The 25,840-nt window shown below is 36.8% G+C and overlaps 1 non-coding gene across 1 annotated transcript; it reads left to right on the top strand.

Annotated features, from left to right (window-relative positions):
* The first annotated feature begins 7,422 nt into the window (after window positions 1-7,422).
* LOC118968581 (U6 spliceosomal RNA) lies at window positions 7,423-7,532 on the top strand. Its single transcript, XR_005056315.1, has one exon. It is a non-coding gene; the product is annotated as a U6 spliceosomal RNA (small nuclear RNA).
* The last annotated feature ends 18,308 nt before the right edge of the window (window positions 7,533-25,840 follow it).

Genomic DNA, 25,840 nt, shown 5'->3' with positions numbered 1-25,840 from the left:
AAAAAATTTTTTTAAAGAGACATTGTGGTGTAGGCAAGTTTTAGAAAATAATTTTAGTGGAAAGAAAGGGTTTGATCTTATAGAAAAGGGGTTTTGGTTGATAGTGATAACTAAGCCAAAAGTCAACCATGAGAGTGCAACACACATACCTGGAAGCTAGTTATCAGTTACTTGATAGAATGGAAAATTCGACTGTGAATCATTAGGCAAAAAAAACCCCACAACAGCCTTGATAGGTGGGTATGAATTTTTCCAAACCTTGTAGCAAATATTTTAGAAGACCATATTTGGAACAAAAAGAAGTTGAAAGCCACTGTAGCTTTCTAAGAGAGGGAATGATGTTATCTAAACAATATTTATAGAAGATTATTCTAGCAGCTGTGTTGGACCTCTTTAGTTGCCTTTCAGTTATTGCCTGATTGCAAGCAGCATTTCAAAGTATGACAGAAGAAACATTTGAAAAGTTGATGTAAAGTATCTCATCTGTAAAAAGCTGTAACATACTGGTGAAGTATATTGTATATATATTTTAAGATAGTTTTTTTGCTTTTCTTTTTTATTGGAATATAGTTGCTATGCAATAGTATATTGGTTTCAGATATGCAACATGTGACCTGATAATTATAGATATTATTAAATCCCTATCATGGTAAGTGTAGTTACCCTCTGTTACAATACCAAGATATTACAGTATTATTGGTTATATTTTCTATGTTGTACTTCCATTCTTATGACTAATTTACTTTGTAATTTGAAGTTTGTACTTCTTTATCCCCTTCACCTATTTCACCAATTCCCCCAAACCCTTCCCTATGGTAATCTACTATCTGTTTTCAGTGTTTATGGGTCTATTTCTTTTTTTAAAAATTCCACATATAAATGAAATATGGTATTTATCTTTCTTTGACTTATTTCACTTAACATGATACCCTCTAGGTTCATCCACATTGTTACAGATGGCAAAATTTCCTTCTTTTTTATAGCTGAGTAATATTCCATAGCATACATATACCACATCTTCTTTATCTATTCATCTATTAATGGGAACTTGGGTTGCTTCCTTATCTTAGCTATTGTAAACAAAGCTGCAGTGAACATAGGTGTGCATATATCTTTCTGAATTAGTGATTTTGCTTTCTTCGGATAAATTCCAAAAAATGGAATTGCTGGGTCATAAGGTATTTCTATTTTTAGTTTTTTGAGGAACATCCATATTGTTTTCCACAGTGATTGGACCAATTTGCATTCCCGCCAGCAGTGTAGGAAGGTTCCCTTTTCCCCACATCCTAACACTTGTTATTTCTTGTATTTTGGGTAGTAGCCATTCTGACTGGTGTACGGCGACAGCTCATTGTGGTTTTGATTTGCATTTCCCTGATGATTAGTGATGCTGAGCATCTTTTCATGTGCCTTTTGGCCATCTGTATGTCTTCTCTTGAAAAATGTCTATTCAATCCTCAGTTCCTCAGAATGTGACTATATTTAGAGATAGGATCTTCAAAGAGGTAATTAAAATAACATCATCATCAGTTGGCCCTAATCCAATAGGATTGATATCCTTATGAGAAGAGGAAATTTGGACACGTACAGAGGAAAGATGATGTGATGACACAGGGAGAAGACTGCCATCTATCTACAAGCCAAAGAGAGAGGCCCAGAACAGATCCTTCCTTTAGACCCCTCAGAAGAAACCAACTGTGCTGACGCTTGGATCTCAGACTTCCAGCTTCCCACACCGTGAGACAGTAAATTTGTTGTTTAAGCCACCCAGACTGTGATATTTTGTTATGGAAGCCCTACCAAACTAATAGAATTCTATAATTAATCCCAATTCTAAGTTCTCTAAATATACAGGAAGAAATTCAGAGAGATTTATATGCCACTAAATTACAGTGCTACTTAGAATACTGAAAAATGAAATTAACTCATGTTTTCAACATAGAGGAAAGGTTGTATAGTTTCTGATATAGACATATACAGCTACTAAAAGTATTTTAAAAGAATGCTTAATGACCCGAAAATGATCATGAAAAAATATTAATGAAAAGCAGTTGATAATTTTATTTGCACAATTATCCTACTTTGGTAAAAATAATACAATTGCATTTGTTTAGACAAAAAAGTGTAAAAAAATCTATCAAAATGTAACATGTTAACTGACATTACCTCTTGGTAGTGATATTTTCTTCTCTTTATTTTTCCACATTTTTGTATATTTAAATGAAAATATATATTTGACATTGTTGAAATAAACAGAAATGGAAAAAAATAATAAATAGACCAGATAATTTTTTATTGAAATAATATAAACAAATACTTTTACCCTTTGAGTGTGTGTATGTGTGTGTGCTTATGTAAAAAATAAACTGCTTTGATTTTTTTCTACTAGGACATCTCTATTGGATTCAAAGTTAATGTGAAGGAGGAAAATATCTTTTAGAATACTAGCAGCAATTAAGATGAAAGAATTTACTATCACTCTGTCTTAAAGTTCAATGAACCTCTTTCCTGCCATCTATAATATTGTACCTCATACAGGGTTTTAAAAATTTCAGATACTGTACTGTTCAACTTTAGAATTGTAATTCCTTATAGCTCTTATTTCTCTGCTGAGATCTCAATCTGTTTACTCATGACCATACTTTATCCTTTAAGTTCTTGAACTCTGTAATAATAATTGCTTAAAAGTCATTGTCTAATTATGATTAGCATGTATAGTGTGGGGGGGTATGGGGAGGGCTGTGCAACACAGAGAAGACAAGTAGTGATTTTACAGCGTCTTACTACACTGATGGAGAGTGACTGTGAAGGGGTATGTGGCGGGGACTTGGTGAAGGGGGGAGCCTAGTAAACATAATGTTCTTCATGTAATTGTAGATTAATGATACCAAAAAAAAAAGTCATTGTCTATTGACTCCAATGTTTGACTCACCTTGTAGTCTGTTTCTATTGACTATTTTTGCCATTCATTCTTGGTCATTTTTTGTATCTAGTAATTTTTTAATAACATGGTGGTCTACATTGTGGATGCTATATTGTAGAAACAGGGTTCTGTTGTTTTCCATTGAAGAGAGATCTCTGGCAATTTACTTGGGTGACTGGACACTGGAGAAATCAGAATATGTGGACATTTTGTGGAATATTATATAGGGTATGAGTTGACAATGATATTTGGAAGCTTAAAGTTTCATCTTTAAGGTTTTCCTTTTGGAGTGGAGACTTAAGGGTGGCATGTAATAAATGGACTTGTGGCTTAAAGTTCAACTCATAGTGGTTCCACTATATTTGTGGGCCCACTTAGTCCTCAATTTGCAAGTCTCTGAATGTATAATTCAAATTGATATACTTCTCAGGTGGAGTAATCCTCACTTTTGTTCTTTGGACTATATGACAAGAGATGTAACAGTGGAGAAGGCTAAGTAGAAACCTCTGAAACATTCCATGCCCTCCAACTCTCCCTGTCAAGATAGTAAACTAAAAACAATATCATACTCTGTGGGAGAGGGTAGAGGTTAATTCAACAATTAAAGGCCTCAAGGATGCAGGTGTAGTTGTTCCTTTCAATAACTATTTAATTGAGTAAGTTGGCCTTATAGAAACTGGAAAGGTGCTGAAGAATGACTGTAGAGCTGGGCTGGAATTGGTATCATTGTTAGAATAAATGAATAATGCCTCAAATATATGTTATGTGGCTAAAAAAATGAATAAACACATCCTTTCCTATTATAATTTTCAAAGAAAATCATACATAGCTTGTATTCATCTGTATTGGGCAGAAATACTAACTTACAGTGTTGCTTCAGTGCAATATGAATTCTCCCACCCACTGGCACAATATAATCCAAAAATATTGCGGAATATCATGCTGAAAAATTACATTAATGACATCCTACTTATTGGTTCAGATAAAGAGATAGTAACAAGAGACCTTGGTAAGACATTTATATCCCAGAGGGTGGGAGGTAAACTCTATGAAGATTCAGGGACTACTTCAGTGAAGACTTTGGGTGTATACGGGTCAGGAGAATGCCACAATTCTCCTCCAAAGAGGAAAACAAATTCTGGAATCTTGCTCCCCCTACCACAAAGTAGGAAGCACATCTCCTAGTAAGCCTCTTTGGTTCTAGAAGCAATATAGGTATATTTCTCTGGTCTGTATGCTGGGTGACATAGAAGAACTCTGCGTGGAATCTAGAGCATTAGGGGTTGTATAATGGCTTCAAACTGTGGTACAAGCTACCCTGCCACTTGTGTCAAGTGATCTGGCAGGCAGCATCTATGATTTTGGAGGTGTTAGTAGTAAAATGCAGTGTGGAGTTTATGGAAAGCCAAGGAATAAAATCATATGCAGTCCTGGGATTGTGAGGTAAGATATTATAATTCATGGTAGAAAATTATATGCCTATTGAGAAATATTTCCTGTCATGTTACTGCATCCTGGTAGAAACAGAGCAGTTGACCCTGGGGCATTAAATGACCATGCATCTGGAATTGCCCATTATGATTTGAGCTCCACTGGACCTGTTAAGTCACAAAACAAGATGAGCCTAGAATCAGTCCATCATAAGTTGGAAACAGTATACCTGGAACTGAGGCTGAATATGAGTAGAGGCACAAGAAAGCCGCATGAGTGAGTAGATTAGACTTCTTTGCTAACCACCACAGTTGGACAGTTGCACCAGAGTTGCCCATATTCCAGCCTTCATCTACAGCTATATGGGGAGGGGATGTTCATACCACCAGCCAAAGGAGGAGAAAAATAGTTTAGACGTGAGTTGGCTTGGTATGCGAGTGTAAGTTGAAAATAGACAGTAGCTGCAATATAGCAACATTCAGAGGTGGCCTTGAGAAAGAGAGAAGAAATACTTCCTCAGTGGGCAGAACTATGAGCCATGTACCTTGCATTTGCTTTGTATGGAATAAGTGATCTGAGGTGAGAATGTGAAGATTTTGGAACAATGACCTGACTCTGTGGAATGATTTAAAAAGCTGGAGTTGAGAGGTCTGAAGGAGAGGCATGTAAATGGATATATGATTGTGGGCATGAGTGGGAAGTTTCTTGAATCTCATGTTAATGCCCATCAGAAAGCATCTAACTTAATATCAAGGAGGCACTGAGATACAAAGTAGACAAAATAACTCATCCAGTTGATCCAGTCTTTGTCATTCATTGCTCTAGAACTGGTAACATAGGCACATGAATGGACTGTCCACAGTGACAGAGGTAGAGGCTACATATAATGGCCCCAAAGCACATACTTCTTACTAAAGTTAATGTAGCTATTATTGCTTCTGGATATCCAGTATCAACAAAGACCAGTGTTAAGCCCTTGATATGTCACTATTCCCTGAGGAGACTGATTGGTCACATGATGGCAAATCAACTACACTGGGCCCCCTCCATCATGGGGAAATCAGCAGTTCATTTTCCAGGGATGGATAGCTAATCCAGGTATTTGTTTTGCCTTTCCTGCCCTCAGAGACTCAGGCAATACCACTATATAAGAACTATGGAATCACATACAGTATAGCATTTGACCAGGAAGCCTACTTTAAAGCAGAGATGTGGGAGAGGGCTCATTATCATAGATCCACTGGTTTTATTATATTCTGCATCATCTAGAAGCAGCTGATCTCAGAGAGTGCTTAAGTGGGCCTTCTAAAGGCATCGCTTATGAACCAGCTTGGAAGCAACACTTTAGAAGGATGTATCCATTTATTGCCATGGCAAATAAAATGTTAAATGTAGGTCAAACTCAAGAGAACCTTGCTAATAACTTTTGTGTGTGACCTTAGAATCATCTTTGACTTCTCCAGCACCTCTCCTGTGTGATAGTCTCCAAGTCCTGTCAGTGCTTCCTCAGTTTGCCTTTCCTCTTGATTCTCACTGCCTCTTTCCTTGTCATATCTTATGTGGACTAAAGCCTTTTAGTTTAGTGGTTTATAACCTTTGTGGCACAATAGAACCACTGATTCAGTATACCCACACATTAGTACTTTTTTGAAGTTCGCAAGGTAATTCTAAAGTGTAGCCAAAGGTGAGAAAAACTGACCTCTCTGCCTCTGGTCTCTATCTTCTCTAAGCCTTCTTTCACAATACTAAATGATCTTTCTAGAACACAAAATTTTAAATATAGCTTTTATGTTTTAAACACTTCTATTAATTTCTGTAGCCAGAAAAATTCCAAACTCTTTAGAATTACATTTAAAGTTTTTAAGCCTCTGTATCTATTCAACATCTTTAGTTTATTATTTTCTCTTACATAGTCCGGGGTTCAGTCAGACTGGAACACACACCATTGCTGGAACATGCCATTCATTGTCATGCCTAATCTGTATCACTGGTTCTCAGGTCTTATTGTGCCTAAGTAAAGTATTGGAAAGAGCTTTTTAAAACTGCACATCCCAAGACCAGGTATTAAATTATGACCCAAAATAGTCCAAAGGAACTTTCTGCTATAAAACAACCACATTCTTGATAAAACAGGTTTCTATGCATTGCTGAAATAAAAGAATTACAAGGGTGCCTGCTATAGGGGAAAAAATCTGTTTACTGAATTGACTGTGGAGTCAGCAAACAGTAAGCAAGAACCATGAGGCTTTAGTCCCTAAAGGCAAATGCCAATATTAGCATTGCCATCAGAAAAGTCTTGAGCAAGCCTCAAGGAAGGATTGAGGAACACAGGCTTTTGCATTAGCCTGTGCAAGAAGAAAGCAGCTTAGGTAGCTTCAGGTTGATAGTCGCCTTGCCTTTAGGGACTAACTTCAAGAAAGGGGACCTGAAACTTAGACTCTTGTATTATAAAGGTATACCAGAAAAAACCTGAAGTGATCTCAGGTTGGTAATACCCATTTAAATAATTAAATGCTAATTTAAGGTATGAAAGAAGACAGGGTTTATTCTGTGAAGAAACTTAGATTTCAACAGTAGAAAGAAAGAAATACAATTAGTTCTACTAGGAGAAGCTGAATGCTCACAACCTGTTTTGGTTTCATAGAGGTATCCAAGATTCTCACAAATTAAGATCAAACAAACATGAGCTCTTAAACAAAGATCCCTAAGCATGCAAGCAAACAAGCCATCATGTGTGAATCGGCGGAAACAACAAATAGCAGATCCATGACCAAGGATTTCCGATATTGATATTCTAAAGCCCAAAACATAAAATTTCTAAAATGAAATGTTTAAGAAAATGAAGAGGCAATTACAAATGTACAAAAGAATAACAAAAACATAAGCAGGTATTTGAAAAGGGACCAAATTTATATTTAGAAAATATAACTTTGAGGCTAAAAAACAAAGGGGCATGTTTAATAGATTAGATTAAGCTGAAGTAAGAATTAGTGGGTGGGAAAATAGATCTGAAGAAATTATCTGGAATGCAGTACAGAAAACAAGAAGATGAAAAATATGAATGATGTGTGCTTGCTTCGGCAGCACATATACTAAAATTAGAACGATACAGAGAAGATTAGCATGGCCCCTGCGCAAGGATGACATGCAAATCCAAAAAAAAATATGAGCGATGTTTCAAATACACAGGATAGAATGAGACTACATCATATAATTAATTGAAATCTTAGAAAAATAGAGAATGAATGACAGCTAATTTACATGGATAGTATCTGAGAATTCTTCAGAATTGATGACAAATATAAATCTCCCAGATTTCTATCAAGAAAAATAGATAAATTGTGTTCATATAGTGGAATATTACAGTGCAGTAAAAATGAACAACTACACAGAAATGATGACTAGTAACAATGTTGAATTTTAAAAACAAGTAGAAGGTGATGTACATTGTTATTCCTTTCTTATAAAACTCAGTGCAGGAAAACCACAGATATATTGATATAACTCTTTAAAAACTGAAGAGGGTATATCCAGACAATGGAATATAATTTTCAGTGAAAAGAAATGAGTTAAAAAGCCCTGAAGTGTTAAATGTAGGCTAAGCACAAGAAAGTTTTGAGAATAGCTTTTGTGTATGAGCTTGGAATCATCTTTGACTTCTCCCATACCTGTCTTGTGTGATTAGTCTCTAGCTCCTGTCAATGTTTTCATGTTGTATCCAAAAAGTTACTGCCAAATCCAAAATCATCTATGTTTTCTCCTTTGTTTTCTTCTGGGAGTTTTACAGTTTTGCATTTTACATTTGGATCTATGATTCATTTTGAATTAATTTTTGTGAAAGTTCCAAGTCTAGATCAATTTTTTAGAAAATGTGACTATCTAGCTGTTCAGCACCATTTATTGCAAACAGTATCATTTCTTGACCGAACTGCCTTTTCTCCTTTGTCAAATGTCAGTTTAATATATTTGTGTGGGTCTATTTCTAGACTCTCTATCATGTTATATTGATCTACTTGTCTATTCTTTCATAAATACCATATTGTCTTGATCACTATAGTTTTATAGTAAATCCTGAAGTCAGATAATCTCAAACCTCTGACTTTGATCTTCAGTATTGAATTGGCTATTCTAAAGTCTTTTGACTTTCCACACAAACTTTAGAAATACTTGTTGATATCCACAAAATAATTTGCTGGATTTTTGACTTGAGATCATAGATCTATAATATGCAGTTATAGATCAAGTTAGGAAGAACTGACTGATACCTTGACAGTATTGAGTATTCTGACCCATGAAGATGGAATATTTCTCAATTTATTTATTTCCTTTTTCTTTCAACAGCATTTTGTAGTTTTCATCATATAGATCTTTAGCACTTCTTTGGTTTATACTTAAGTGTTTTTGTGGTTTTTTTTGCTGTTAATAAAGGTGATTTGGTTTTAAATTCCAATTAGTCTTTGATTTATGCTCTAATTTTCATTATTTTCCTCAATTTGTTTGAATTAAGTTTGCTTTTCTTTTTCTAGTTTCATTAGGTGGAAGCTTAGATGATTGCAAACTTCTTTTCTAATGCATGCATTCAGTGTTATATATTTCCCTCTAATACTACTTTATCTACATTTAAAAAATTTTGCCAAGTTATATTTTAATTTTAGTTCAGTTTTACTATATTCATGTGTTCTGGGAACTGTGGAGTCTTTTTAAAAAATTCTATTTCTAGAGATGATATGATTTTTCTATGTGGTCCAACCTTTGCTGGGTGTTGAAGAGAAAAAAGTTTAAAAACTTGTATTTTCCTCAAATCTATGAGCTTAATCTATTCCAATATATAATTTAGTTTTTTTAAGTATGTGTTTTATTTATGATTTGTTGAATCAGGTAAATGTTCATTTTTTTTTTTTAGTGAGATCTTGAGGACAAACTTTCCTCTGCATGGTGGAGGCTAAGATTATTAGAAGTAGTACAGCTAGATCCTTCTGATCTGGAGTTCTCTGAAGCTTCTATGGATTGGCTAGGAATGGTTAGTCTATCTCCTCTCTAGATTGGGGCTGACTGAGTCCAGGTAGTACCATTTCTGGGCATTGGTCAGCCTGCGTTACTGAATTCTGCCACTGGTGTAACTCATGATCTTGTGTCTTGTCTTCATCAAGACCCATGATTTCTCCCTGGCCAAACCAAGTCCCACCTTACCTTTTGCTATTGTTGTAGACCTCTCCAATTCCATGTCACATCTTCCATTCATTCCTGATCTATGATGGCCACACCACTGCCTATGTTGTGGGGTTATTCTGAATTTCATCACATTGGTCCACATGTAGGTTTCTAAGTATCAATTTAACTAACTTCTTTGTCCTTATCCAAATGTAATTGTAAGTCTTGAGTACTTTCCATATTATGCAGCAGCTAAAAATGACGTTAAGGCCCCTCCTCAATTTCCGTGCAGTGCTACAAGTTTCTTTGCTGTGGAATTCTCCTATTGGCATAAGGAAAGACTTCAATTTCATTTCTTACCAAATGGGACACTGGGTAGAAACTCCACAGAGTCTGGATGGCTGATAAAATCCATATTTCAGTATTTTGTATGGTAATATTATAAAGGGTATAGTATTCTTAAATTTTTTAACAAGTGTTCTTAGTTCATTTAATTCTGAAGAAGAAAGAAGATCCATGTCTGACCTCCTCCCTAGCCTTGCTGTGTCTTTCTTCTTCTCCCCATAATCCACAAGTGCCAGAAGGGGTAAATCTGTTCACAGTCCCTTTGTCCCTTAAACTCTGTGGCCAAGTGGCAGGCCTGTCCCATGAAAAGTCAAGAGATAAAATAAAAATATTATGAAAAATCTTCTCTATCTCTTAAATCTTGGTTCAAACCTACTTTAAAACTTAAAAATAGCTTTCAAACATATTTTGGAATAAAAATCTTATTTTGGATATCATAGCCAAAAATCTTTTTTTCTCTCTGAATTTTGTTATTATATTTCTTATTTCCTATTCCTCTTTTTCTGTTCATTCCCTTTTCTGCAGATTATTTCCTGGCTCTACTGGAAAGAGATCATTTGCAGAAAAGTACAAAAGAGGAGAACACATTAAAATTATTTTTTAAATATCACTCTCTGTAGTTTAAGTGGAAAAAATAATAAAATTTATGTTCCATGGACGTTATTAGCTCTGAAGTCTACATAGCTAAAGATAGAGGAAAAAGAAATTTTGGTCATGTCACTACTATATTGAAGTCTGAGACCTAGTGATTTTTATTTCTTTAAATAGGCTTAGATCCACTCACTGTGAACCAGCATGCTTTATGCTAGAAAGCAGAAAATCAAAACCTTTCTCTAATTGATTTGTCTTAAAAAAAAAGTACTCTGAAAGTGGAGAAAATCATTTATTAATCAATTTACATAGAATGAAAGAGACGATCCAGTGGTTACATGCACATTCTGGAGATAGAAGGTCTATGGTTGAATCCTATCTCTTCCACTCACAACATGTAAGACAAATTATTTCATCTATTTGTTATATCAGTTTTCTCATCTGAAAAATGAGGGCAACTGAAGAGGACTAAATGAGTCTACGACAAAGTATGCGAAGCACTTAGAACGCAGCCTGCAGATTTTACACATTTATGCACACACACATATACATATTTGCTATGATTATTACTGGTGATATTGTACAAAGGATTTAAGAAAAAATTGTTAATTATGAAAATAAGCTAAAACAAGATAAAGGGATCTTAAATTAAAAAGTGATACTATTAAAGATATGAAACTTCTCTTTAGTCTTTTGATGGATAAGTTTGATTTAGTTTAGCTAGTAGGAAAAAATTAGATTATAAGCTCTTTGGGAATAGAGCTTACCTTTACTTTATTTTAATAATTTAACACACTGTTCAATCACACCACTGTGTACTAAAATAATAGCATTATTTGAAGAGGAGAGCACAGTGACTCAGGCTTTGCAGTTTGCAGGCCTAGGTTTGAATCCCACTTCAATTCTACTATTTAGTTAATCTTGAATAAGTTACTTAACCTCACTCAGACCCATGTTTATCATCTGTACAATAGGAACAGTAAAAGAATCTACTTTGTAGAGTATTTACAGGGATTAGCTGATATATGTAAAATTCCAAGCAAGCACTTGTGCTAGTTAACTACTACACTAATTCTGCTAATGATAAAAATCATAACAGAGTTTATCAGAGAAAACTTAAGTCTATTTTTAAAGATTTCTCTCTAAACTCAGAGCTGGAAGAAGTCTACATAAAAATGAGAAATTATTATACACATATCTACAAATCTAGCAGAAGCCTGCCATACGGTTCTGTGGCTTGTTCATGTAATGTAGACTTCACATGATCTATTTTACCTTTGTGTCACAGAAATGCCCTTATAGACCAGATCAAGTTTTTGTCTTTAGCTTTCTAAAGCAGGAACCTAGCACAGCTGGCATTCTGGGACTCCTTCCATCTTTGGTTTGACTTGATGATTCAGTGAAGTACACACTGTTCTTGCATCAGAAGTAGCAGTGTTAGTTCCTTTATGCCAAATACTTTCACAGGAGCTCAGGCTGAGTTCCCTGGATGATTGCTTATTGCAGAGTCACTGAACCAGCTGGTGGAAAAGTCTCTGTCCATCCCTTTGAGACTGATGCCTTTGGAAACATTCTAAATTGTTCTGCATTTAAAAGTAGCAAGTAATGTGGTACAAAACTACCAGGGAATCTCCATTTGCTCTTCACTGGCTTGTAGGAAGTCCATGGATAGCTCTTTAGCATCCTAGACTTCAGCTAACCATAGGATTTTTCATTCAAGGAACACTTTTGAGAATGAAAGGGGACATAGTCAATAATTAAGTTGGGACAATAGTTGTAAAATTGGGCTGTTCTGAGTAAATAGGGTTGTATAGTCACTCTACTATAGACTACAGTCCCTGATACTATTAATTCCTTCCTACTTCAATTCCAAACCTGATCTGTCCTTCCTCTGCCTGCTGTGTACTTTGGAAGAATGTCTGAGAACAGCCGGTAACTAGTTTTTGTTACAGTATTACATTTGCTACTGCAAGGGAGTATTAATATTTCTCCTTGGTTCTCATCAGCTAGTTCAAAATTTGCCTCATTTCAAAGGCAATACTGCAGATATCTTCCAATAGCTGTTATAATCATTTATTCATTCCACAAGTATTTATTTTGAAGCAGGAGCTGTTGTAAGTACAGGGAAACAATAATACACATGACTGATAATGTGCCTGCATTATGGAGCTTAGATTCTACTGAACAGACAAAATACATAATAAATAATAAGATACATATTTTAGAAAGTGAAATTTACAATGACAAAAATAAAACAGGATGGTGCCTATATGAAAGGAGGCCATTTTAGTTAGGCAGGACTTTGAAAGCCTCTGAGATGTGAAAGATAAGGGACCAGATATATGGATGTAGTTGTCTAGAGGGAAGAGTGTTGTGTAGGAAGGACAAACAGTGTGTAAACACACACAAGTAGAAATGATCTTAATGTGCTACAGAAATAAAGTGTGCCAATGTGAGAGAATGGAAGGAAGAGTGCTGATGGGTCAGCACACACGTGGCCGTGTTGGCAGGCCATTACACAGACTTTGAGGGTTTTAATTCTAATTGCAGTAGCAAGCTATTCAACAGTTTTAAACATGAGAGTGGCATAATTTGATTTGTATTCTTAAAAGGCAATCACTTTGATTGTCAGGAAGAGACATTGTGAGGGATAAGAGTTCAAGGTGAGCAGATAAAATACTGTTGTAGTAACCCCAGTAAGAGATGCTGACGGAGAGTGGGAGTAGTGGAGATGGTAATGAATGCTCAAATTCAGGACGTATTTTGGATGTAATGCTTATAGGAATCGCTGCTGATTTGATACAAGGAGTGAGGAAAGGGAGAAAGATGACTACTACACTTCCAGTTTGGGTGAAGGGATATGAGTTAGCTAAGATGGGGAAAGTGTGTGTGTGTGTGTGTGTGTGTGTATGAGATTGAGAGAGAGAAAGCATACATGCGCATGCTCGAGGGAAGTCCACACCCATTTATATTTCCACTTTTGCATTCATCTATGTAGTCTTAGAGGAGATGTAGCCATTCTACTATGTTACAAAACTTAATATATATAAAAAGAAGAAACTACTATCCATGTATCCTTTCCTCTTAAGCATCTCTGCCTTTCTATTTCAAAGATTTGTGACTTCTCCATGTTTTTACAATTGCACCAGTCTTTATGATTCAAACAGGATTATTAACTAAATGCAAATCTAGATTCTTTCTCTCTGTCTCTCTCTCACACACATATACAATCTCTTTTATTTTTATTAACACATGTTGAAGGTTATTTCCTCAGGTCATCTCTTAGGTTTACCATATCCAGGGTCTATCTACAACTATGTGAATTGAATATACATAAGTTCTTTAATTCAATAGTCTAAAAATAGTCGTGTCTAATCCCTTTTTTAAAAAAACTTAACTTAAATGCAATTGTCAACATAATCTCTGTCAATTATTGTTTTCATAATGCTCCTTCTTTATGTACAAATCATTTTTTCAGTGGGGGCACAAATATACATATGCTCCTTCATAATGCTTAGTACTTTCTAAATAAGAACCTCTCAATCCTACCTTGGTAGACTACTGGCTGATTATTCCATATGCATTCTTGCCTTCTTTCCCATATCACTAATTTGTTGGAGTGGTAATATGACTAGTGAAAAACTACAAGAACAGTTTCCCTTGCAGTTAGGGGTACATATGGTTCAAAAAGATGTAACTAGAAAACATTTGGTTATTTTTAACTGACTTTCATAAAAACTCTTCAAAGGGGAGAAGGAAAATGGCCCAGTCACCTCTTTCTCTTGGCTTGGAATAGTGTCCCAGTACACAAGATATATTGTGATTATGAATTCTAGATTATGATTCCAATGAATCATGGAGCAGATACAAAGAAGGAACCTGGGACATTGAAGACATTTTGGAATTTCTGATTCATAGCTCTAAAGACTGAAACTGTTTCTAGCTGATTATATATGCTTTTAAGATCATCTACAAACTGATGACCCATTCCATCTCTTCTCATAAACTAATTTTTATTCTTCTATATGGAATCTTTAGGGAAGGTGAAGTCTTTACAGTCTCTGAAAATTTTATGATGTTTCTTCTTCTGAGCTTTGGCACATGCTGCTGTTATATTATGTCTCCATCACTAGATGGAGAGATCATGAAGGAAGGCACAGTGTTGGAGCTTTTTGCATTATCAACCAAGTTCTCAGTATAGTGACATGCACATAGAAGGCATTCAATATTTGTTAAATGACACTGAATTCCCTTCTGGTGAGCTTATTTAGTCCTTTTCTTTTCCATTAAATAGTTCTTAATTACTTCAAAACCTGCTTAAAACTAACTTTCTCTGTAAAGTTTTCCTTGATCAATCCCACCTAAATGTGATTATACCTCCACTCGGCATTTTCTTGGTTACTTATGCAATTCTGGTTAACAAAAATTTCCATCTATGTCTTCTTGATGTATGTCCTCACTTTCCAATGTCCACTAAAATGCTCTGTGGGCAGGAGTCCTGCACCGTACTCTCCTTTTTTGTACTATTCCCATGTAAAACCTGAAATAATGTTCTGTTACAAAGTAAGAGTCTAATAAATATTGTTTAAAAAAGTTGGAAATTCACTTGGGCAATCTCATCTCAGATATTATAATTTTTTCCCTTTCCCTGAAGGAACAACTTCCTGTAAGAAGACTCAAGTAGTCAGATAACCATATTTTTAATTCCAAAACAAATAGTCCAACAAAAAAGACAATCTATGATTTGGGGATAAAGAAGTAATTTCATTCTAAGTATGATATCTATAGTATTATTATTGGTTATAATGAGATGAATGTATATACCTAGGTATACCCTAGGTAAATATTATTCTCTTGTTATTTTAGTTACAAATTCCATAGGAAACATCACCTACACTGATAGCACCTGTATTAATTGGAATATATATTCTCTGCATGAAGACTAAAATAACTGAACAGAGTCATGTGTTTGATATTCAGGAACAAAATAGTTTTGAAAATTTGTAGATTAATGGAAAGCTGAAAAAGTACGAATCATTTTTTCAGTGGAGGCACAAATATACTATGATATATGCAATATCCTTTATGCATAGTGATCAACAGACAGTTGATCACTAACGTATCTTAACTTTTTGAAGTTACTTAAACTAACAGAAGCTAATATTTCAGTGCTTTACTGTATGTACTTAATTCACTGGTTTGGACATTTTCGAAAAGCATACTATAATGCAAAATAAAGGAAATTGAGGGAACAAAGCATAACTTCCACTTAGCAAAATCTAAAGGTTAACTCGATAAAACTAAACATTGGAATTCAGTTTGCAGAATGGTGCCTATTACCAAAATAAATGTGAGACCACCACCTGTGCTGCACAGAAAAGTCAACAACAACATTAGATAGTCATTAATTATTCTAAATAGTACTTTTTAAGTGTCTGATTCTGTTGGTGCAAATTTTTTCCTTAGTAATGTGCCTCAGATTTCTATCATACACCTACATAAGTCAATTCAATGCCTGACCACACTAGGCTTTAATATCCAAACAAAAACTGGTAAAAAAAATTCTAAATCTAGAGGAGACCAAAGTAGCCATGGCAAATCTAAATCTAAGAAGAGACCAAAGTCAAATATTTTGCGGACATTTTTCTAGTTTCAATGTGAAAAATTTTCTTCTTTTGTCCATTAAGAAGTTCCTGGCAATTTGAAACATTTGGTTATTTTTAACTGACAAAACCTGCATATAGTTGTTGGTTTCAAAATTTGATTTAACAAATTATATCTACCTTAGTTTCCTTCTTGGTATGGATTCCCAAGGTGAATATAAGACCATGCTGCATACCTGCTCAAACAGTTACAAAATTGAAACTTTGTATTTTTTACATGCAATTTCTAATGAATGATAGGGGTTAATTAGTACTCTGCCATAAATCTATAGCAATTGTGCCTTTTATAATATTCTTCTTGTTTTTATTTTCATGTTTACTAATGTTTCATAGGATTCTAGACAGCTTACCAAAAAGAATAAAGCAATTCTTGAAAATTTTACTCTTTTCTCTCCTAAAATATCTAATGTCCTTTTATTTATAAGAGTAATGAAACATCCAATTGTATCATGACAGAGATTGTTTTCTGTTTATTTTTTTTAAATTTATTTTATTTTTTTGAGAGGGCATCTCTTCATATTTATTGATCAAATGGTTGTTAACAACAATAAAATTCAGTATAGGGGGGTCAATGCTCAATGTACAATCATTAATCCATCTCAAGCCTAATTCTCGTCAGTCTCCAATCTTCTGAAGCATAACGAACAAGTTCTTACATGGTGAACGAATTCTTACATAGTAAATAAATTCTTACATGGTGAACAGTACAAGGGCATTCATCACAGAAACTTTCGGTTTTGATCATGCAATATGACCTATAAACAATCAGGTCAAATATGAATATTCGTTTGATTTTTGTACTTGATTTATATGTTGATCCCACATTTCTCCTATTATTATTATTATTTTTATTTTTAATAAAATGCTGAAGTGGTAGGTAGATGCAAGATAAAGGTAGAAAACATAGTTTAGTGCTGTAAGAGGGCAAATGTAGATGATCAGATGATCAGGTGTGTGCCTATGGACCAAGTATTAATCCAGGCTAGACAAGGGCAGCAAGACATCCACGGATGCAGAAGATTTCTCTCAAAGCAGGGGGGATGAGGTTCTGAGCCTCACCTCTGTTGATCCCCAAATTCTCACCTGATGGCCCCCCTGCGACTGTGCCTGTCTTAGGTTGTTCCTCCCTTGAGGAATCTTACCCGTCTCTGGCTAACCAGTCATCTTCCGGGGCCATACCGGGAAATGTAAAGTTGGTAAGTGAGAGAGAAGCCATATTGTTTGCAAAGGTTAGCTTTTTACTTCTTTGCACATTTATGCCCTGTGGCTTCTATGCCCAGCACTTGTCTGGAGGTATCTTTACCACCTGGAGGAATTATGATACTCAGTAAATTCGATATGAGGCACGAATTCTATTTAAGGGTTGTAATTAGGAAGGAAGAAGAAAAGCTATAGATGTAGCATATGAAGGAAACATGGGAGGATTGATTATTTCTTTGACATATCTTCTTGTATAGTACCTTACGTATGTATAGGTTTTAAACTACTAACTAATTTGCACACACATATTAACATAATAGGAATACGGTGACATAAACAAAGCAAATCTATAATTACCATCCATCTCCAGTGAAGCCAAGAAAACCATTTAGGCACCCTAGGCATTTGTGAAAATTTATCTATGATATGATGGATATTGTCCAACTGTACTTGAACCATCAGACAAATTAAAGCAGCCCATTTCTGGGATCTGTTCACATCCCATATGTTCTTTTAACCATAGATAATCTATAGTCATGAGATTTTGGAGTGCTACAACTTGCACCCCTCCCAACTCCTGGTTGAGTTCCAACAGTACAGATCCGGTCAAATTCGTTGTCTCACTGTATGCACATGCCAGCCTAGACATCTCCCTCCTCATTCCTATGGCAAGTCCAGGAGACGGTGGGCTGGATGCAGCCACAACCGCAGCATCATCCAGATCCCTGTGGAGGCTTTTTGATGATCATCCCCCGGCACAAGTCCTCCAGAGAGTGCTGATGCCGGAAGCTCCTCCTCATATCGTATCTTAGTTCATTTTCTGGGTATCCAAGCTAGGCCTTGATCTTCTGCGTAGAAACAAACAGACCCTTTGCCCACACTTTGACGTGCCCTCTATACCACTGTGCAAAACTCATTGGAGGTCAGCACACAGTAACTGCTTTTTTTTTTTTTTTTTTAATTAAGAGAAAGGAATATTATCAGAAAAGAGTACCTCCATAGCTGATCATCTGACACCCTTTAAGTGATCAACATTAAGGATATTTAAAGCATGCGTTGATCTTTGATTTACCAATAGTTTTATCCTGTTAAGGAGTAATCCCCCTTTTCTTTCTTTCTTTCTTTTTTTTTTTTTTTTAATTTTTAATCTACACTTACATGAAGAATACTATGTTTATTATGCTCTCCCCTATATCAGGTCCCCCCTAACAACCACATTACAGTTACTGTCCATCAGCTTAGCAAAATGTTGTAGAGTCACTACTTGTCCTCTCTGTGTTGTGCAGCCCACCCTCCCCTTTCTCCCTCCCCCCATGCATGCTAATCTTAATACCCCCCTTCTTATTCCCCCCCCTTATCCCTCCCTGCCCACCCATCCTCCCCAGTTCCTTTCCCTTTGGTACCTGTTAGTCCATTTTTGGGTTCTGTAATTCTGCTGCTGTTTTGTTCCTTCAGTTTTTCCTTTGTTCCTATACTCCTCAGATGAGTGAAATCATTTGGTATTTCTCTTTCTCCGCTTGGCTTATTTCACTGAGCATAATACTCTCCAGCTCCATCCATGTTGCTGTAAATGGTTGGATTTTTCCACTTCTTATGGCTGAGTAGTATTCCATTGTGTATATGTACCACATCTTCTTTATCCATTCATCTACCGATGGACATTTAGGTTGCTTCCAATTCTTGGCTATTGTAAATAGTGCTGCGATAAACATAGGAGTGCATTTGTCTTTCTCAAATGGACATTTAGGTTGCTTCCAATTCTTGGCTATTGTAAATAGTGCTGCGATAAACATAGGAGTGCATCTGTCTTTCTCAAACTTGATTGCTGCGTTCTTAGGGTAAATACCTAGGAGTGGAATTCTTGGGTCAAATGGTAGGTCTGTTTTGAGCATTTTGATGCACCTCCATACTGCTTTCCACAATGGTTGAACTAATTTACATTCCCACCAGCAGTGTAGGAGGGTTCCCCTTTCTCCACAGCCTCGCCAACATTTGTTGTTGTTTGTCTTTTGGATGGCAGCTATCCTTACTGGTGTGAGGTGATACCTCATTGTAGTTTTAATTTGCATTTCTCTGATAATTAGCGATGTGGAGCATCTTTTCATGTGTCTCTTGGCCATCTGTATTTCTTTTTTGGAGAACTGTCTGTTCAGTTCCTCTGCCCATTTTTTAATTGGGTTATTTGTTTTTTGTTTGTTGAGGCGTGTGAGCTCTTTATATATTCTGGACGTCAAGCCTTTATCGGATCTGTCATTTTCAAATATATTCTCCCATACTGTAGGGTTCCTTTTTGTTCTATTGATGGTGTCTTTCGCTGTACAGAAGCTTTTCAGCTTAATGTAGTCCCACTTGCTCATTTTTGCTGTTGTTTTCCTTGCCCGGGGAGATATGTTCAAGAAGAGATCACTCATGTTTATGTCTAAGAGGTTTTTGCCTATGTTTTTTTCCAAGAGTTTAATGGTTTCATGACTTACATTCAGGTCTTTGATCCATTTTGAGTTTACCTTTGTATATGGGGTTAGACAATGGTCCAGTTTCATTCTCCTACATGTAGCTGTCCAGTTTTGCCAGCACCATCTGTTGAAGAGACTGTCATTTTGCCATTGTATGTCCATGGCTCTTTTATCAAATATTAATTGACCATATATGTTTGGGTTAATTTCTGTGGTCTCTAATCTGTTCCACTGGTCTGTGGCTCTGTTCTTGTGCCAGTACCAAATTGTCTTGATTACTATGGCTTTGTAGTGGAGCTTGAAGTTGGGGAGTGAGATCCCCCCTACTTTATTCTTCTTTTTCAGGATTGCTTTGGCTATTCGGGGTCTTTGGTGTTTCCATATGAATTTTTGAACTATTTGTTCCAATTCATTGAAGAATGTTGCTGGTAATTTGAGAGGGATTGCATCAAATCTGTATATTGCTTTGGGCAGGATGGCCATTTTGACGATATTAATTCTTCCTAGCCATGAGCAGGGGTTGAGTTTCCATTTGTTAGTGTCCCCTTTAATTTCTCTTAAGAGTGACTTGTAGTTTTCAGAGTATAAGTCTTTCACTTCTTTGGTTAGGTTTATTCCTAGGTATTTTATTCTTTTTGATGCAATGGTGAATGGAATTGTTTTCCTGATTTCTCTTTCTATTGATTCATTGTTAGTGTATAGGAAAGCTACAGATTTCTGTGTGTTAATTTTGTATCCTGCAACTTTGCTGTATTCCGATATCAGTTCTAGTAGTTTTGGAGTGGAGTCTTTAGGGTTTTTTATGTACAGTATCATATCATCTGCAAATAGTGACAGTTTAACTTCTTCTTTACCAATCTGGATTCCTTGTATTTCTTTGTTTTGTCTGATTGCCGTGGCTAGGACCTCCAGTACTATGTTAAATAACAGTGGGGAGAGTGGGCATCCCTGTCTGGTTCCCGATCTCAGTGGAAATGCTTTCAGCTTCTCGCTGTTCAGTATAATGCTGGCTGTGGGTTTATCATATATGGCCTTTATTATGTTGAGGTACTTGCCTTCTATTCCCATTTTGCTGAGAGTTTTTATCATGAATGGATGTTGAATTTTGTCAAATGCTTTTTCAGCATCTATGGAGATGATCATGTGGTTTTTGTCTTTCTTTTTGTTGATGTGGTGAATGATGTTGATGGATTTTCGAATGTTGTACCATCCTTGCATCCCTGGGATGAACCCCACTTGGTCATGGTGTATGATCCTTTTGATATACTGTTGAATTCTGTTTGCTAATATTTTATTGAGTATTTTTGCATCTACATTCATCAGGGATATTGGTCTGTAATTTTCTTTTTTGGTGGGGTCTTTGCCTGGTTTTGGTATTAGGGTGATGTTGGCCTCATAGAATGAGTTTGGGAGTATTCCCTCTTCTTCTATTTTGTGGAACACTTTAAGGAGAATGGGTATTATGTCTTCTCTTTGTGTCTGATAAAATTCCGACGTAATTCCGTCCGGCCCCGGGGTTTTGTTCTTGGGTAGTTTTTTGATTACTGTTTCAATTTCTTTGCTTGTAATTGGTTTGTTTAACTTTTGTGTTTCTTCCTTGGTCAGTCTTGGGAGGTTGTATTTTTCTAGGAAGTTGTCCATTTCTTCTAGGTTTTCCAGCTTGTTGGCATATAGGTTTTCATAGTAGTCTTTAATAATTCTTTGTATTTCTGTGGAGTCTGTCATGATTTTTCCATTCTCATTTCTGATTATGTTGATTTGTGTTGACTCTCTTTTTCTCTTAATAAGTTGGGCTAGAGGCTTATCTATTTTGTTTATTTTCTTAAAGAACCAGCTCTTGGTTTCGTTGATTTTTGCTATTGTTTTATTCTTCTCAATTTTGTTTATTTCTTCTCTGATCTTTATTATGTCCCTCCTTCTGCTGACTTTAGGCCTCCTTTGTTCTTCTTTTTCCAGTTTTAATAATTGTGATGTTAGACTATTCATTTGGGATTGTTCTTCCTTCTGCAAGTGTGCCTGGATTGCTATATACTTTCTTCTTAAGACTGCTTTCGCTGCATCCCACAGAAGTTGGGGCTTAGTGTTGTTGTTGTCATTTGTTTCTATATATTCCTTGATCTCTATTTTGATTTGTTCATTGATCCATTGATTATTTAGTAGCATGTTGTTAAGCCTCCATGTGTTTGTGAGCCTTTTTGTTTTCTTTGTAGAATTTATTTCTACTTTCATACCTTTGTGGTCTGAAAAATTGGTTGGTAGAATTTCAATATTTTGGAATTTACTGAGGCTCTTTTTGTGAGCTAGTATGTGGTCTATTCTGGAGAATGTTCCATGTGCACTTGAGAAGAATGTATATCCTGTTGCTTTTGGATGTAGAGTTCTATAGATGTCTATTAGGTCCATCTGTTCTAGTGTGTTGTTCAGTGCCTGTGTGTCTTTACTTATTTTCTGCCCGGTGGATCTATCCTTTGGGGTGAGTGGTGTGTTGAAGCCTCCTACAATGAATGCATTGCAGTCTATTTCCCTCTTTAGTTCTGTTAGTATTTGCTTCACATATTCTGGTGCTCCTGTATTGGGTGCATATATATTTAGAATGGTTATATCCTCTTGTTGGACTGAGCCCTTTATCATTATGTAGTGGCCTTCTTTATCTCTTGTTACTTTCTTTGTTTTGAAGTCTATTTTGTCTGATATTAGTACTGCAACCCCTGCTTTCTTCTCACTGTTGTTTGCCTGAAATATGTTTTTCCATCCCTTGACTTTTAGTCTATACTTATCTTTGGGTTTAAGGTGAGTTTCTTGTAAGTAGCATATAGATGGGTCTTGCTTTTTTATCCATTCTATTACTCTATGTCTTTTGATTGGTGCATTAAGTCCATTTACATTTAGGGTGACTATTGAGAGATATGTACTTATTGCCTTTGCAGGCTTTAGATTCGTGGTTACCAAAGGTTCAAGGTTAGCTTCTTTAGTATCTTACTGCCTAACTTAGCTCGCTTATTGAGCTATTATATACACTGTCTGGAGATTCTTTTCTTCTCTCCCTTCTTATTCCTCCTCCTCCATTCTTCATATGTTGTGTGTTTTGTTCTGTGCTCTTTTTAGGGGTGCTCCCATCTAGAGTAGTCCCTGTAGGATGCCCTGTAGAGGTGGTTTGTGGGAAGCAAATTCCCTCAGCTTTTGCTTGTCTGGGAATTGTTTAATCCCACCATCATATTTAAATGATAGTCGTGCTGGATACAGTATCCTTGGTTCAAGGCCCTTCTGTTTCATTGCATTAAGTATATCATGCCATTCTCTTCTGGCCTGTAGGGTTTCTGTTGAGAAGTCTGATGTTAGCCTGATTGGTTTTCCTTTATAGGTGACCTTTTTCTCTCTAGCTGCCTTTAAAACTCTTTCCTTGTCCTTGATCCTTGCCATTTTAATTACTATGTGTCTTGGTGTTGTCCTCCTTGGATCCTTTCTGTTGGGGGTTCTGTGTAATTCCATGGTCTGTTCGATTATTTCCTCCCCCAGTTTGGGGAAGTTTTCAGCAATTATTTCTTCAAAGACACTTTCTATCTCTTTTCCTCTTTCTTCCTCTTCTGGTATCCCTATAATACGAATGTTATTCCTTTTGTATTGGTCACATATTTCTCTTAGTGTTGTTTCATTCCTGGAGATCCTTTTATCTCTCTCTATGTCAGCTTCTATACGTTCCTGTTCTCTGGCTTCTATTCCTTCAATGGCCTCTTGCATCTTATCCATTCTGCTTATAAATCCTTCCAGGGATTGTTTCACTTCTGTGATCTCTTTCCTGACATCTGTGATCTCCTTCCGGACTTCATCCCACTGCTCTTGCATTTTTCTCTGCATCTCATCCCACTGCTCTTGCATTTTTCTCTGCATCTCATCCCATTGCTCTTGCATTTTTCTCTGCATCTCTGTCAGCATGTTCATGATTTTTATTTTGAATTCTTTTTCAGGAGGACTAGTTAGGTCTGTCTCCTTCTCAGGTGTTGTCTCTGTGATCTTTGTCTGCCTGTAGTTTTGCCTTTTCATGGTGATAGAGATAGTTTGCAGAGCTGGTACAAGTGACCACTGGAAGAGCTTCCCTTCTTGTTGGTTTGTAGCCTTTTCCTGGGTGAATAGCGACCTCTAGTTGCTTGTGCTGGGCAGCTGTGCGCAGACAGGGCTTCTGCTTCCTGCCCAGTTGCTTTGGGGTTTATCTCCACTGTTGCTGTGGGCTTGGCCTGGCTGGGGCTCTTCCTCCAAAATGGTGGAGCCCCGTTGGAGGGGGAGTGGCCAGGAGGCTATTTATCTCCGTAAGGGGTCTCTGTGCTCCCTGCTGCCCAGGGGGTTAGAGTGCCCAGAGATCCCCAGATTCCCTGCCTCTGGTCTAAGTGACCTGTCCTGCCCCTTTAAGACTTCCAAAAAGCACTCTCCAAACCAAAACAACAACAGTAACAATGAGAGAGGGAACAGAAAGAAAGAAAAAGAAAAAAAAAAAAAGGAAAAAAGAAGCGATTTTTTTTTTCTTTTTTTGTCGTTAGGTGCCGGTCCCAGGCACCCGCTCACTGGTCCTGCTGCCCTGTCTCCCTAGCACCAGGGTCCCTGTCCTTTCAAGGCTTCCAAAAAGCACCCACCCACCGGTCCCGCAGGGAAGGAACGCTCGATATTCTTTGTCCTCAGGCACTGGTCCCAGTCACCCGCTCACCAGTCCTGCCGCCCTGCCTCCCTAGCACCGGGGTCCCTGTCCCTTTTAGGCTTCCAAAAAGCACTCGCAGAAAAGAGAAAAAAAAAAGGGGAAAAACGCGCGATTTCCTCTGTCCTCAAGTGCCGGTCTCAGGCACCCGCCCACCGGTCCCGCCACCCTGCCTCCTAGCACTGGGGTCCCTGTCCCTTTAAGGCTTCCAAAAAGCGCTCGCCAAAAAGAGAAAAAAAAAAGGGGGAAAAACGCGCGATTTCCTCTGTCCTCAGGTACCGGTCTCAGGCACCCGCCCGCCGGTCCCTCAGGGAGAAACGCGGGATATTCTTTGTCCTCAGGCGCCGGTCCCAGGCACCTGCCCACCAGTCCCGCCACCCTGCCTCCCTAGCAACGGGGGCCCGTCCCTTTAAGGCTTCCAAAAAGCGCTCGCCAAAAAAAAAAACCGCTCTGGTTTCTTTCCACCCACCGGGAGCCGGGGGGAGGGGCGCTCGGGTCCCGCCGGGCCGGGGCTTGTATCTTACCCCCTTCACAAGGCACTGGGTTCTTGCAGGTGTGGATGTGGTCTGGATGTTGTCCTGTGTCCTGTGGTCTCTATTTTAGGAAGATTTTTCTTTATTATATTTTCATAGCTCTATGTGTTTTTGGGAGGAGATTTCCACTGCTCTACTCACGCCGCCATCCTGGCTCTGCCCTTCTGTTTATTTTTTTATTCCTATTCGTTTAATTTCTCATTAGAAGGCACAGTAAATTTAGTCTGTGCAACAATTTGTAATTGCATTATTTTGACATGAAAAACTGATCAACATCATTGCCACTAGTGATAAAAATTGGTATGGTCTCTTAAGATACCATATATTGGCAATTCATGTCTTAAATGCCTCAATGTATTCAATTTAATGAATATTTATTGAATACTAAATATGCGTTTAGGGTTGATTAAAAGTTAAATGAAACATTTATTCTGTCTTCAGGATCCTACCATCTAGCCAGTGAAACATAGATTTCCACATATGTTTGCCAGCTCTGGAAATCATAATCCTTTGGCATGAATACTAAGCTGCAATCTGAAATCTAGAGTACTGAGTTTAATTTTGGCTTAACCATCAGTTTTTTTCTCTATGAAGTAATCTTCAAATTCCTTTTCTGTGATAAAAATAATATTTTTTCTCAAAAAAATTAGGAAGTTTTATCAAGATGTGTGAGTTCCTCTGGTACTCAATGTTTTGAGTATTTAAAGATCGAGTTCAACATCAAACAACAAGTATCGAGCTCATTGGAAAAAGATGATATCAACACAGAAATTATTTATATCATTATGTATGCAAGTCATTATTATATGCCTTATGTTACTATTTTAATATATGCAAGTACTATATGCAATAATACAAAAATCATT

The sequence above is a fragment of the Manis javanica genome, chromosome 8, assembly GCF_040802235.1.
Source record: "Manis javanica isolate MJ-LG chromosome 8, MJ_LKY, whole genome shotgun sequence".
Lineage (NCBI taxonomy): Eukaryota > Metazoa > Chordata > Mammalia > Pholidota > Manidae > Manis > Manis javanica.
The sequence above is the reverse complement of the archived record's forward strand: the minus strand, read 5'-3'. Positions and strand labels throughout refer to the sequence as shown.